The sequence below is a fragment of the Mustela lutreola genome, chromosome 10 (genome assembly GCF_030435805.1).
Source record: "Mustela lutreola isolate mMusLut2 chromosome 10, mMusLut2.pri, whole genome shotgun sequence".
NCBI classification, from domain to species: domain Eukaryota; kingdom Metazoa; phylum Chordata; class Mammalia; order Carnivora; family Mustelidae; genus Mustela; species Mustela lutreola.
Window position 1 is genome coordinate 93,917,378 of NC_081299.1, and position 11,605 is coordinate 93,928,982.

General features: G+C 51.1%; 1 long non-coding RNA gene across 2 annotated transcripts; it reads left to right on the forward strand.

Moving 5' to 3' along the window:
- Positions 1–4,289: 4,289 nt before the first annotated feature.
- On the forward strand, positions 4,290–10,497 carry LOC131810578 (uncharacterized). Of its 2 annotated transcripts, none has more exons than XR_009345600.1 (2): positions 4,290–4,408; positions 10,235–10,497. It is a non-coding gene; the product is annotated as an uncharacterized LOC131810578 (long non-coding RNA). The 2 variants fall into 2 exon arrangements; XR_009345601.1 differs by lacking the exon at positions 4,290–4,408 and adding an exon at positions 7,282–7,428.
- The last annotated feature ends 1,108 nt before the right edge of the window (positions 10,498–11,605 follow it).

Genomic DNA, 11,605 nt, shown 5'->3' on the forward strand with positions numbered 1-11,605 from the left:
CATCCATCCCACACAGTATGTATCTATGCCTACTATGTGCCAAACACTTTTCTATGTGCTAAGCATGTAGCAGTGAGGGGCACCTGGGTGGCTCAGTCAATTAAGTGTCTGCCTTTGGCTCAGGTCATGATCCCAGGGTCCTGGGATTGAGCCCCACATTGAGGGGAGGGTGTCCCTGCTCAGTGGGGAGCCTGCTTCTCCCTCTCCCTTGTGGCTCCCCCTGCATGTGTTCTCTTGGTCTTTCTCCCAAACAAACAAATAAATAAATAAAATCTTTAAAAAAAAAAAAAAAAGCATGTAGCAGTGAAGAAAATAGACAAAAATCTGTGTCCTCCTGGAGCTTACACTTCAGTAGGGAAGGTGAACAAGAAACTGACAAATAAATACATATTTAATATAGAGTAGATATAATGTTCTGCCATGCAGAAAATTAAAGCAGGGTAAGGCAACAGAAGATGGGATGGCTCCCTCTTAGGATGTTCAAGAAAAGCCTCTCGGAGGAAGTGACATTTGGACAGAGACCTGACAATAGGGCAGGAGAGGGCCAGGTGACAGTCTGGAGGAGAGCATTCCAGGCAGAGGGAATAGTCGTGCCAATGCCCTGGGGCAGGGAGGTTCTTGGCCCAAGGACCAGCATGGAGCCCATGTGGCTGGAGTGGAGTGAGCAGGGCCAGTGTGGGGGGATGAGGTCAGAGGATAAGGCAGGGCCAGGGCCCGGAGGGCCTTGTTTTCCACATTAGGGAGTTTGGGTATTATTCTAAGTAATGTTTTTGAGCAGGGGAGTGACATGATCTGATTTATGCTTTTGAGATTATTCTGCTTGGAGTTCACCGCCAAAGTGGGGCCAGGAGAGCCAGCAGGAGGCTGTGATCATCATTCCTCACCACCGATGTCCCTATACCTCTGTTCCCACCACCGGTTTCCATCAGGGGAGCTGGCACAGAGTCTAACACCTCTCGCATCTCTCCTCCTCTTCCCTTCCAGTCTCCCAGCTCATTCCTCACTGTATCTGGGGTCTGGTCCCGCACTCCACAGAGGCTGCCGTCACAAGCCTGCTCCCAGGGTCTCTTCCAGCCTAGAACTCTCTGGGTCCCCTCCTTCTGTTGGGACTCTGTGCTTCCTGGGCATCTTGGCACAGCATACACTACCTGAGGTTCCTCTCCCCTGCCTGAGGTGTCAGCCTCTGCCCCAGCCTTTTCTCCCACTCGGTGTCCCCTTGACACCCTTCTGCCCCTGCTGCTGGCACAGCGGTCCCCTCCCCATCGAGCCCTTCTACCACCTGTGTTCACCAGCTGCCTGTACTGCACAGCCCACAGGTGCCTTCAAGGTGAGGGTGAACCAGACAGATTGAATCCTTGCCCTGAAAGAAGCTAAGTCCTGGGTGTAGAGACAGAAAAACACTTCAGTGATTCACAATGGAAAGCACAGTGATTCACACTGTGGTGAAAACTGAAACAGAAGAAGCAATTAGAGAGTGATGGGGTAAGGGGCTGTTCCAGAGGGATCCAAGTCATTTGTGTGCACAAGCCATGTGAATGTATGTGTAAGGAAAGAGTGTTTTGGGCTGAGGAAAGAGCCAGTGCAAAGGCCCTGAGGTGAGAAATGAGCTTGTGAAGAAGGCCGATGTGGGAGGGGGATAGCGGATGGGACTGCTCCATGTGTGACTCCAGCTTCTCCTCCTAGCCTCAGGCACCAGTGTCCTGTGACTTTCTGGACTTCTTCAGCTAGAGGTTCCTTCTGCAGGCATCACTACAAAATCAGTGTTCAAAACAGAACCTGTTTTCCTCCTCCTGAAACCTGTCCCTCTTCTTGTCCTCTAAACTGACCCCCAGTTCAGTAAACTGGGAGTAGCTGGGACTCCTCTTTCTCCTTTACCCCACACACTCAGAAAATCATAAGCCCCACTAAAAGCCCTTTTAAAATATTTCCCTCTCTATTTTATTTTAAAATATTTTAAATATTTTAAAATATTTCCCTCTCTCTCTGGGTCAGGCTCTCACCCTTGCTAGGAAGATTTTGCAAGGGTCTCCTAACTGGCTGACTTCTGAGAACTCTCTGATCAGAAAGATGGAACATACTGTGAGGTCAGCTAATCCTACAAGGCAGCACATACAATGTCAAGGGAGGGCTAGGGCTGGGTACAGTAAGCAATAAGTAGGAGGGCAAGGGTGGGCTTCGTGGAAGAGGGACATCTCATCATCTCCCAGTTTAATGACCATATACACCCAGGGCCTCCAAGTCTATCCCTGCACAGGGACCTGTCTCGGGAGATCTAGCTTTGTCTGCCCCAGGGGCACCTGCTTGCCCTTGACGGCCCCTCGGAAAGCCCAGACTGAACACGGCCAGGTTTGCACCCATCACAGACTGCTCCTTGCGGCCGAATTCCCCCCTGCTTCATCAGCCATGCTGACTGTTTTCCCTGACACCCAGCTAGGAAATCGCCAAGTCCTCTTGGCTGGGAGGAGATCTGGATCCTTCCTCTGGGCCTCAGCTCCCGGACCAACACTCAGTTCCAGCCACCATGCCTCTGGCTCAGACCACATAAATTGTCTGCTAACCAGTGTCCGGAGCTGCTTGCCCTCCTCCAATCTGTGGCCTTCATTGTCATGACTCTGGACCTTCTAAGGCTCCGGTCTGCTTAGTATGAGCCTCTGTTGTAATAAACCTTGGGTCGGCTTCTCGTGACTCTGAGGAAAAGTCCAAACAGTGCAGAGACACTGGGAAGCTCTCAGCCTCTTCTCCCAACATGCCCCCTTGCACTGTCAACTTCAGACGTTATGACCAATGTTCAGTTCCTAGATTATACCATCCCTTTCCTCGGGCCTTCCTATTTTCCTCTTCTGCTGGTCCCAACATCCTCGCTGCCCCCTTCTCTCCCTGGTTCCCTTGCCTACCTAACTCCTCCTTACTCCTCAAGACATCAACACTGTCACCTCCTCCAGCAAGTCCTCCATGATCTGCTCAGGGTGGGGCCAGGTGCTCCTCCTAGGTGTTTCCCCAGCACCCCGAGCCCCCCTTGCTACATTGCAAGTGCCTATGTATGTGTCTGCACCCTCCACAAGTCTGAATGCTTACCTTGTCTAGCTTGTTGGTGGTAGAAACCTCAGCCCTCGGCCCAGGGCTTGACACATGAAGGCGTTCCGCAAGTATTTTTTGAACAGATGCATGATGTGAGAGTGGAAATAAGGTTTAAAGTATGGGCAGGTCTGCAAAGGACGAGACATTCGAGCAGCCAAAGACAAAGGTGTGGAGGTGGCCATGAGCGCTCTTACATTCAGGAGTGAAGGAGCCGCGCTGCCTGGAGCCGAGGACTTGAGGGGAGGTAAAAAAAGGAGGTTGGGGCCGACCTAAGGCATTTGGACTTTATTCTAGAGGAAGTAAAGAGCCTCCAGAGATTGTAAGCAAGCTTGACGTGGCCAAAGCCATGTTTGAGAACATCAGATGGACTAGAGGTCACCCCCATTTGGGGGGCCCTCGCAGGCTGTTGTGAGCCCCTCTCTCTGAGGGATGCCCTCAACTCGCCGCAGGCCCCTGGCAGTCTTGGGCTGTGGAAGGAAAGCTCACACACTGAGGCTTCCTCCTCCATTGGCAGAGGCTGATGGCCCTTCCCGGTGACTCACCCCAGAGGGGTCAGCTCTCAGCAGAAAGTCATTGTTGACAGGAAGAGGGGTCAGACTTTCTCCTCCCCAGCCAGCCTCCTGGGCACCAAGACAACAACACAGGACAACACAGAGGGGGAGGGAGGCCCCCAAATGGGCTGGGAGCACACCCACCCACCCCAACCCGTGCTGCCTGCCTTGCCGCTCGGGACCCACCGTGCCACATGACAGACAGCCTGACAACACCGGTTGTGGATGAGTCAGGCCGTTCTAGAAACCTTCTTCCAGTGATCTGGGGAGGTAGTGTAGGCCATGAAGGAAAGGGGAGGCACCCTTCTGTTCCTCCCAGGCCTGACAGTGTGAAGGGGGCACACCGGCCCAGGCTGGTTCTGAGGCACACCCTTGTGAGGGAGACGCTAGACCCACGGAGGACATCAGAGTCAGGACAATGTCTGGCAAGGCTTCTTAAGGAAGTGAGCACTGAACGAGGGGACAGAGGGCTCCAGGCCCCCAGAAGGGTGTAACCTGGAACTAGGACCAGGTCAGGAAATCCCTCCCTCTGACATAGAGGCAGGCAAGAGCGAACCTACTAGAGCTGTTGCCATGGAAGGCTGGCTCCGACCTCCAAACCCTCTCGGAGTTTAGAATGTGTTCACAGAAGATCGATGTCACATCGCCTTGTTCCTGGACTCAGCTGTGCCACAGAAATCTGTGTGGGCCATGATGTTTGGTGAGAGAAGGCTGTGGTGTCTACTGTTGATGATGCTATGGGGTGCGCTTAACATTTGGTTAAGAGCGTAGATCTCATGGTAAGTGTTCTTACCACAAACATAAAACAAAGCGAAAGAAAACACCAAGGGCCACAAAGAAGCTTTTGGAAGTGGTGGCTATGTCCACTATCTTAATTGTGATGGTTTCACGGGCATACACATATGTCCAAACTCACCAAATTGTTTGCATTAAAACTGCAGGTTTTTTTCTATATCAATTATACCTCAGTAAAGATTTTTTAAAAAGAGAGAGAAGCTGCACATTTGTGTGTGAAGGAAAGGAAGACGGGGGATGTGAAACAGTCCAGATGATATAGGTACATAGGTATTTTCTCAACCCACAAAAAGTTAGGGAACCATGCACCGGAGGGCAGGACTCCCAGGTTTTCTTCCAGTACCAGAGTCTCCCCATTCCCTATATCTAGAGGTCCAGCCTCCCATGCACAGAAGGATGTGGAATCCGACCATCCACACTGGATGGCAGAAAGGAAGTGTCTCTGGCTACAGGTAGAGGGGAACTGGCTGCCGCAAGCCTGGGACCTAGAGGCAGATGTGAAGAGCAGAGACAGGTGCCAGGCCTGGGTACCAAGAGCTCTGACTTAGGCGGTGGGAGGAGAGGAGGGGAGTAGCAGAGCTGGGCAGACAGGTGGGGTGTTGAGCAAAAGGATATATCCTTGGAGAGGGGCTGAGGACCAAGAGGGTGAGGAGACACGTGCCCCCTACAGTCATTGTGGCACCAGAGCTGGAGATCAGAAGGCACCCAGATTTTCCTTTCTGTCCTGTCCTTCCTCTTCCTCTCCCTCCTCCTGGTCCTCTTAGAACCACAGCCCCTGCTGTCGGTCCGGAACTGGGCTACAGGGTGGGAGTGAAAGCTGCTGTGTCTTCAGCCTGGGATTCTCTTCTTCTAGTGGCCACATGGTGGGCACCTTGTCACAGGGGTCTCGGCTTAAATGTCACACACTCTGGGAGGCCACTCTCAGTGCACCTGTCATAGAGGTCACCCTGACATCACTGTCCCAGCCCACACTCCATTCTCTTCATAGCCCTAACCACCACCTGCTCTTCTCCCTGATTGGTTTCCGCATTTCTTCCCTCTCCCACGGCGCCCCCCCCCCAATAATGCTACTCCACCTGCTCAGGGATCTGGTCTGTGTGGCTCAGAGCTGTATCCCCAGAACCTAGACCAGTGCCTGGTCCAGAGTAAGTACTCAAAACTTTAATTTACTCATGAACAAATAATAATTGCTAACACTGGGGTGCCTGGGTGACTCAGTCAGTCAAGCATCTGACTCATGATTTCCGCTCAGGTCATGATCTCGGGGTCCTGAGATCAAGCCCCGTGTGCGGTTCCAGCATGGGGCCTACTTAGAATTCTCTCTCTCTCTCTCCCTCTGCCCCTTCCCCTTGTGTGCGTGCGTGCGCGCACACATACACAGTCTCTCTCTCTCTCAAATAAATCTTAAAAATAATTGCTAACACTTATTGAATGCTTACTATATGACAAACACTTTCTTTATGCCTTAACTCGGGCTCAGCAAACTACAGGCTTCGGGGCAAAGTTGGCTCTCTGCCCACATTTATCAATAAATTTTCATTGCCCTGCTTGACCGATCATGCATGTACGGTCTAGGGCTGATTTTGAGATAAACTGGCAGAGTTGAATAGTTGTGACCCAAACTGTAGGGTTAGAAAACCAGAAATATTTACTAGCTGGCACTTTACAGAAAGGACTGCTGGCCCCCGTGTTAATTCATTCAAGCCTCACAGGTACCACCGAAGCCAGTGCCATTCTTATTGCCATTTTACAAATAGGGCAACTGAGGCACAGAGCACTTGTCCCAGCTTAAAACAGTGAGTACAGAGGTTGGATTTGAAACCAGACAGTCTTGCTCTGAGGCCCATATTCTTAGGTAACTGCCAAGTGCCATTACCTTTCTAGGAAGAGATAAGAAGAGAAGGAAGATCAGGAGTGTCTGGGGCATCTTGGGGGTCAGCCTATAAGAAAGGAAAGGAAAATGGAAAGTAAGGAAAGCTAGGGCAGCTGGGAGGCCAGCAGACCCTTTAGGACCCTGGGCCGTTTCTTTTGAGGTCTGGCCTGCCTGAGACCCAGAGCTCTCAAATTCTGTTCCTTGGAGCAGGAGTCCCACCCCTAAACATAAAGACCCACCTGAAGGGTGAGTGTAGAATGTCCTCTATTTAGGACTTGAGGTTCTGACATTCTTCTTAAACTTAAAACCTGTGGCTCCTGCTACTGCTTGTCTCTAGGAGAACTGAAGATCCCATGGTTTCTGGTTTGGCACAGGTAAGGATGATCTTAGGTGGCACATACTACCTTCTTCTTCTTCTTCTTCTGTTTTAAGTTCCACAAAAAAGGTTTTGGTTTCTAGGGGCTCCACCATGTGAACATGTTTGAGAGCTTCCCATTCTGATGTTGAAATTTGGATACCATTCAACCCAGAGGTTAAAGAAAACAAGCAGCAAAATCTTCTAGAATCAGAGGATGCTTTGCAGCTTTGGGAATCACAGTCTTACGCAGGAAGAGGCCTCCTAGCAGAGCTGGAAGCTTTTCCTTGCTGATAAATGCAGAAGAAGAAAGAAAGAGAGAAGGAAATGGAGAAAGAAAGAAGAGAAGGAAGGAAGGGAAGCAGAAAGGAAGGAAGGAAGGATGGTAGGTAGGAAGGAAAGAAAAGAAAGGAGGAAAAAAGAGAAGAAAAGAAAAACAAAAGAGGAGCAAACCAGAGAGGAGTGAGCCAAGCCTAGCTGAGCTGGTGGGCTCTGTCCAGGCAGGACCGCCTAATCTGCACACAGCATCTCTTGGAAGGGGCACTTTGCCAGGAACACTGGAAACTTCTGACCTTTGGAGTCTGCTTTAAATTTCACCTAGCTCTTTCACATTTGTTGGTGCGCTTGCTTCTGACAAATCCCTGAGGGAGGTATTACTTTTGCCCCTATCAGAGAGGCTACAGGATTTGCCAAAAGTCACACAGCAAATGGCATCAGATGACTGTCTTTCCTTTGGTTGGGCTCCTTGCTCATCAGACAACCTCCTGATGACTCAGGTGAGCCTGATAAAGGGACAGGTGCTCTAGGTGGGGACTTAGGGGGTTCTATTGATTTGTGGAGGTCTCTGCTGCCTTCCGAGGATCCTAGACCTGGCCCAGAACGGGTGTTCTCTAAATATTTGTGGAGAGTATAAAAATGACATGTTCCTTCTCTGGAGGAGTTGCCAGCCTGGTGGAAGAGGTAGGGCTGCTACACATATAAGGCTAAAATAAGCTAGAACATGAAAAGGGCCCTCAGAGGGATACGCAATGCCACTGGAGGCTGGAAAGGAGGAAAGTAGGTGGGCTGGGGGAGCAGGAATTCTGGGAGAAGTGTTGAATGTTCTTGAAGGAGAGGTTCCTTTCCACAGGTGGGCATGGATGGGCGTAGGTGCACAGTGACAGTTCTGTGGTCCAGCCCCTGCCCACCTGACTATCAAACCCCGTGTTGCCCACAACCAGCCACGCCAAACTAGTGTCCCCTCCGCCCCTCTGTGCTCACCACTCCCTCTGGCTGGAACACCCCTCCCTTTCCCTCCCTTCTCTCCTCCCCGGTGGGGTGGGGGTGTGGGAGGTTTGGGGAATGGCGGGGGGGGGGGGGGGTGCCCCTTCCCTCCCTATTAGCCATCCTGACCCCCTCCTCCTAGCGCTCCCATGGCAACCTGGGCTTCCTGCCTTGGGCCCTAACTCAGGGAAGGGGCGGGGCACCCAGCCGGCTGCTTCCTTGCCTCACCCCCTCCAGCCCCGCAGGACTGTGAGCTCCTTGAGAATGGACTGTCTTTTATTTTAGAAATTCCGGCAACTAATCTTCAGCTGGGCCAGGGTAAACATTGAATAAAGATTCATCGATTAGGGGCGCCTGGCTGGCTCAGTCAAAGAAGTGTTGACTCTTGATCTCCGGGTCATGAGATTGAGCCCGACACTGGGTGTAGAGATTATCTAAATAAATAAGACTTAAAAAAAAAAAAGAGAGAGAGATTCATAGGGTGGGTGGGTATCCAATTTTTGTGGGGCCTATGGGTAGATAATGAAAACTAAGGCTGAAGCAGAAGACTGGGACCAACCCATCGGGCAAGGTGGGAGTCAGGGATGGGTGACCCACGGAGACACTGGAGCACTAGGTGACTGCAGTAGCTGAGGGTGTCCACTGACCGGATGGCTGGGACATGAAGGCTGGAGCAGAGAAAAGAGAGACCACCAGGGAGGAAGGCCTGAGGGCTGCTCCAGCATCTTGTCAGCAGGTGTCAGGGGCATTTGGTGAGCCTGCACAAGACCCCCAGGTTCTTTTCACACCTGGGCTCACTGACAGAGTGAGTTCAAACCCTGCAGCTTGGCCTCCGGCCAGAGCCGTGACCTCACCCTAGCCCAGAGGGCCTGTAACAAACATGTGACCCAGCAGCCAGCCTGGGCCCAAGCCGCAGGAAGGGAAGGGAGAAGCTCAGCTAAGGAGCAGGGGAGGGGGGGAGGGGAGGAGGGCAGGGGCGGTGCGGGGGGGGGGGGGGGGAGGGCTGGAAGGGGGGTGGTCTTTTCCAGATGAGGAGTGACCTAGTTTCTTGAAGTCTGTTCTTTCGTTTGTCCATTAATTGATCCATTCAACACACTTCTATTGAGTGCCTAGATTAAGTGCTGTGGAGAGAGAAGTTCAAGGGCAAGGATGGGGGGGGGGGGTCCAGGTGGGGAGGAAGGAGGAGGGCCCAAAGTTCACTGCCTCATTCAAAGAGGCAAACAATTATGGAGCTTTACCAAGGAACCCCTGTGGCTGTGGTTCCCACCTCCCAGAGGTCCTGGTCTCTTTCTGCCCAGCCTGCTGCCCCAGCCCAACCCTCCCAAGTCCTCTTGTTGAAATCACCTGTCTAAAGGTGTCCGAAATGTCCCCTCCCTTCCCATTTGCTGTCCCCAGGAATGCTTTCTCCCTCCTCTGGGCCCCTTGGTGCTTTGGTTTCTGTCTCTCCCTTTTGTGTGTCTGCTTCTCATCCTTCCTCCAACTAAACTACGTGAGTCTTAAGGATGGAGACAGCTTTCTATCTCCTACAGCACCCGAGTACACTAGGTGCTCAGCAGAAGTTTGTTGAATGGATGCATTAATAAACGAAGGAATGGTCTTCAAGAACACAGGTCATTTCTCATCTGGAAAAGACAACCCCACTCCCAAACTCCTGTCGCCCGTCCTGTTCCCCACACCCCCTACTCCTAGCTGAGCTCTTTCCTTCCCTTCCTGGGCCCCTCAGAACCAAGAACAGCATCCTAAGCTCAGAAAACATCCATCGAATGGAGATGGATCCCATCCTGGCACCCACACCAGCTTCCTTGGTGGCTCCTCTAGGTTAAGTCAAATGTCATATGTGCCCTACAGGCCTGTCTGCCTCTCTCCCTCTTCGTTCTTCCTCCTTTGCTCCAGTCATTCCAAAATAAGTACACTGTCCAAAGCCCACTGCTCTGTGGCTCACCTTTCTTGACCTTTGTACATGCTTTTCCCTTCCCTGTGGAATGTCCTTTCCCCATTTCTGTACCTGGTACACTTCTGCTCCTGATGCAGCTCAAAGATCTCCTCCTCCTCCTGGAAGCCTTCCTGGCTCTCTTGCCACCCATACCTTCTCTTGATACTGTCGGACACTGCTGCTCTGTGAAGGAAGAGTGTGTTTACAAGCTCTTTAAGGGTATGGACAAGTCTTGTTTGATGATTTTAGCCTTAGTGCCAAGGGTCCAGGCAGCTGGTAGGTGCTCCCTAGAAGTTCAGTAAATGCATGAGTTAATTAATATCTGAAGAAATGCTAGTGATTTTAGAGACACCTGTCTAATTTTTCTCTTTGGTCCTTGCTCCCAGTGGCAGAAAGGGTGAGGGAAACTCCCTAAAGACACCACATCTGGGATGACATGAGCCCACAATCCAGGATCCCCCTGAAAACTCAACTCTAAGAAGATCCCTTTTTCAAGTTGGCTTAAAAAAAAAAAAAATCAGGCGTAGAGTCCGCGGTCTTATTTTTAACATCCAAGGAAGAACTGGAATATGATTTTTATTGTTGTGTTCTAAAAATATTTTTTCTATGGTTTTTGCTTATTCACAATAAAATAGCTTTTGGCATGACAGCATTCTTGCGTAAGTGAAAATACACTTTCGTGAAATAGCATTTTGTGCAATTTCAGGGAAGCAACTATCTGACCTACGGAGGGGGTGCAGGGAGCTGGGGGTGCTCCAGGCAAGATGGTCCCATCCCCCGTAGAGCACCCCAGGGCCTGGCACCGGGAGGTTTGGAGTTTCTAGCATTTTGAGGGATGTCGGCACCAGAGTCTGGGATCAGTCATCCGCAATCAATCAGCAAATATTTATTGAGTGATTCCAGTGCTGGGAGCTGCAGCTGAGTGGAACGGAAGATGCTTGCGAGCCTGGGTTACCTTTCAAGGCAAGTTCCTCTGGCCATATCATCACTACTAATCCAATGAAAAACTGTAACTGACATTCAGTGCAACCCTTGTCCCTGCGACCAGGGTCTGCTTTTTATCTTCTACTGACTTTTCACCAACTCTCTAAGGCAGGTAGCATTATTTCTACTTAACAGATGAGAGAAACTGAGGCTCCAAAGAGGTTTTTCCAGCTGGAGAGTAGCAGATCTGCGATCTGAGTGTGGCTTCTCAGGTTTCAGACCCAAAGTCCTTAGTAATGATAGCCAACATCTGGCGGAGTCTTGCAAGAGTACAAAGTATTTTCCAGGAAATATCTAATTGGATCCTATCGCTATCATGTGAAGTCATAGTGATTATAATGCCCATTTAAGAGATGAGCAAACAGAGGTTCAGGGAATTCTAGCAACTTGCCCAAAAGTCCGTGTTGGTGAATTATATATGTAGAACTTGAGCTGGAGCCAAAGCCTGTGTTCCTTCTGCTACGCCGAAGGAGGACTGGATCGTGGAGTTTGGGCCCCACCCAGCTTCTAGCAAAGCTCTAGAATTCTAGGAAGAGGATTTCATTCTAGGAAGGAAATTCTCACCTAAGAGCCCCAAAGAACCTTCATGCCACACCGTAGCCTTGCCTTGGACTCTGCTCCAGATGCCTGTCTGGGGGAAGAGAGAAAGTAGGGGACTCTTAGGCCGGAAGGGTGGGCCACTCCGGGAGCCCAGCTGGGGAGCAGGAATGTGAGGGAGGGGGAGGGAGCTGCGCCAGGCTCCCGAGGAGCAGGAGGCTTTCCAATGAATGGAC